This window comes from Corvus brachyrhynchos, unplaced genomic scaffold (assembly GCF_000691975.1).
Source record: "Corvus brachyrhynchos isolate BGI_N302 unplaced genomic scaffold, ASM69197v1 scaffold197, whole genome shotgun sequence".
Classification (NCBI taxonomy): Eukaryota; Metazoa; Chordata; class Aves; order Passeriformes; family Corvidae; genus Corvus; species Corvus brachyrhynchos.
Window position 1 is genome coordinate 84,769 of NW_008239108.1, and position 3,298 is coordinate 88,066.

Here is a 3,298-nt window from a genome sequence, read left to right on the forward strand (position 1 = left end):
TTGAGTCTCCCCCCCCCCCCCGCCATGCGCGAGCTGTCACCGCTCCGGAAACATCGGCTGGGCTCGGAGGGGGGGCACTGCTGTCCTCCGGGCATGTCCCCAGGCCTGGTGCCCTGCGCATCCACAGCCCCAGGGATGGGACATGGTGCTCCCAATCCTGCTTCCAGTGGGCACCCACAGCCCCTGGGATGGGGTGTTGTGCCCCCAGCCCCATTCCCCAGGCACCCACAGCCCCTGGGATGGGGTGTTGTAACCCCTGCTCCCAGCCCTGCTCCCCCAGGCATCCACAGCCCCCTCAGGCAGGTCCTTTTGCCCTCCTTGCTCTCTCGGATGCTCCTGACCCCCAGATCTGTGGGACACCTCATTCCTTCGTCCTCTCCTGCATCCCTGCTTGCCGTCAGATGCTAGTGATGGTTGTTTTGGTCGTGGGGTGTCCCTTATTTGGGATTTAGGGTCTCTTTCCATTGTATTTCCTTCTGCTTCCTGCCCCCAACAGCTTCTGGGAAAAATGAGCCTTGGCAGCGTCACAAAGGAGATGAAGTGCCCTAAAATCAGGGCTTTGTTGCAGAACTCCCCCCGAGCATCCCTTCCCACCTGGCACGTTCCCAGGCTGCTGGCTCAGGTGATTCCGAGCCTGTGCTGGGAGCTGCGGAAGGGGAATCCTTGTTCTGCCGTGGGTTTGGTTGTTGTGGGGTGCTGCTGGGGCCAGGAGCTCGGTTCAGATCCACGGTGCCAGGGTTTGCAGTGCTCCCTGAGGATCCCAGCCCCATCCGCCGTCTCTCCAAGCCCGGAGCAGCCGGGGGTCCCTTGTGGAGGGCAGGAGGAACGAGGTGTGTGTGGGGAATGCTGGAGAGCAGAGCAGGCTGCATCTGACTTGGTGTTTCCTGAGGGCTTTCTGATCGTGTGCTGTTGGTTTGGGTTTTTGTTATTGTTGTTATTGTTGTTACTGCAGGCCTTTTCCCCCAGTGGAATTTCCCGTTGTCCTGTGGCACTGGGATGAGCAGGAGCTGCTCTCCCGTGGGTCAGACCATGCCAGGGGTGGGAGGGCTGCAGGAGCTGGCGGGGGGGATTCCAGGATTCCGTTGGGAGCAGATTCCACGTTGTCTCAGGAGCAAGGGGAGGGCTGGAGCGATGCTGTGTGGTTGTACCCCCTTTGTCCTGCTTCCAAGTGCTTCCTCCTGCATCTTCTTCCTCATCTCCTCCCTGAGGATGCTGCAGCTGCTACCTGCACCTTCAAACTGGTGCTTCAAACTGGTATGGGACTGGTGGGGCTGAGGGACCCAGCATTACTTGGACCCGGCGTTCCTTTGGCCTGGCATTGCTTCCAGGAATTCTCCAGGAATTCCTTCCTGGTGTTCCTCGGGTTCCTTCAGCCTGGATTTCCTTGCTGTGACTCCCAGAGCCTGAGTTTCCAAGGGAACAGAAACGTCCCACGTGTGCCTGGGGTCATTTGGGATTTGTTATGGGGAGAGGGACGGTGCTGTGAGGTGGTGTGGTTGGCTGTAGTGGCACAGGCAAAAGGAAGAACAAGCTCAGGTGGGATCTTGGAAATTGGGAATTGCTGGCTGGGAGGGTGGGGAGGGGCTGGAATAGAATTCCCAGAGCAGCTGGGGCTGCCCCTGGATCCCTGGCAGTGGCCAAGGCCAGGCTGGACATTGGGGCTGGAGCAGCCTGGCACAGTGGGAGGTGTCCCTGCCATGGCAGGGGGGGGGGCGCGATGAACTTTCTGGTCCCTTCCCACCCAAATCACTCCATGATTCTGTGACCCTGGAAAGGGAAGAGCTCACCCTTAATGAATCGTGTTCCTCTGATGTAAATATTCATTTTGTTTTGGCTTAGCTCCTCTCTGCGGGGAGGGGATGGATCCAGGATGCCATGGGGAGATGGATCCAGGATGCCATGGGAAGGGACAGGTCCGGGATGCCATGGGAAGGGACAGGTCCCGGACACAGCCCAAGCCTCCTGGCTGCTGGGATGGCACAGTCAGGCGTGACCTCTCCAGGATGAGGCACCCAGGACTTGTGGCATCTCTGTGACAGCCAAAGCAAACCTCGTCCCATCCCAGTCTGGAGGCATCCTAGTGTTCTCCTGGCCGTGCCCCCAGGATGTGCCAGCTTGTCCCCAGGGATGCAGAGATGGACCGACACCGGCTCTGTGATTTTTGGGATCAGGCTGGCAGCATTCCCGGCTCGCTGCCCTGTTTTCCCACCCCCCTCCCTGCTTAGATAACGTGGGAGGAAGGGCAGCAGCGCTCATCTGCCGGTGACTAATTGCTGTACAGGTTGGGTTGGTCTGGCAGAGCCGTGGGCCGTGCCAGGCTGGGCTGTGCTGTGCTGGGCCATGCCAGGCTGGCACCTCCCCTGTAAAAACCCCACCTGTAAACAAAGCTGGGCTGAGCTGCACCAGGGCTGGACGGGCCCCTCGGCACCGCCGGAGCCCCGGCGTGTTCCCGGGTGCTGCTGAGTGCCACGGGTTCCGTGCCTGTGGGATTTGTGGTCGGGCAGGGACGGGTTTGCAGTTGGGGATGTGAAAGGGAAAGGTCTGGTGGGGTGATGGGAGCTGAGGTGGCTGTGCAGCATCTCCAGAGATACAATCCCAGGCTGGGCTGGGTGGGAAGGGAGCTCAGAGCCCCTCCAGTGCCAGCCCTGCCATGGCAGGGACACCTCCCACTGTGCCAGGCTGCTCCAGCCCCAATGTCCAGCCTGGCCTTGGCCACTGCCAGGGATCCAGGGGCAGCCCCAGCTGCTCTGGGCACCCTGGGCCAGGGCCTGCCCACCCTCCCAGCCAGCAATTCCCAATTGCCAATCTCCCATCCAGCCCTGCCCTCTGGCACTGGGAAGCCATTCCCTGGCTCCTGGCCCTCCATGCCTTGGCCCCAGTCCCTCTGCAGCTCTCCTGGAGCCCCTTTGGGCCCTGCAAGGGGCTCTCAGCTCTCCCTGGAGCCTTCCCTTCCCTCGCAGCCTGGCTCCATGAGATGTTGCCGTGGCTCAGTGCAGTTTGTGGGAACAAAACCGAAGGCAGATCCAGGCTGGAGCGAGGCCATGCCGGGGTCACTGGGGTCACTGGGTGCTGCTGCTGGAGCTGCCATGACCATGGGGTTTCCTGGAACAGCCCCATGCCCTGGGGCTGTGGTGCAGGGCCTGGGACCACGTCCTGCTCCTCTGCAAGGGGCAGAAAAGGGCTCTGAACTCTCTCAGGGGCTGTGGGTTTGGCTGTGGGACCGGGGCCGTGAGCTGCTCTGGCTGCACGGGGTGTCTGTGATCCAGGCGGGCGTCCGGATGCTTTTCCTGGTTTGTGG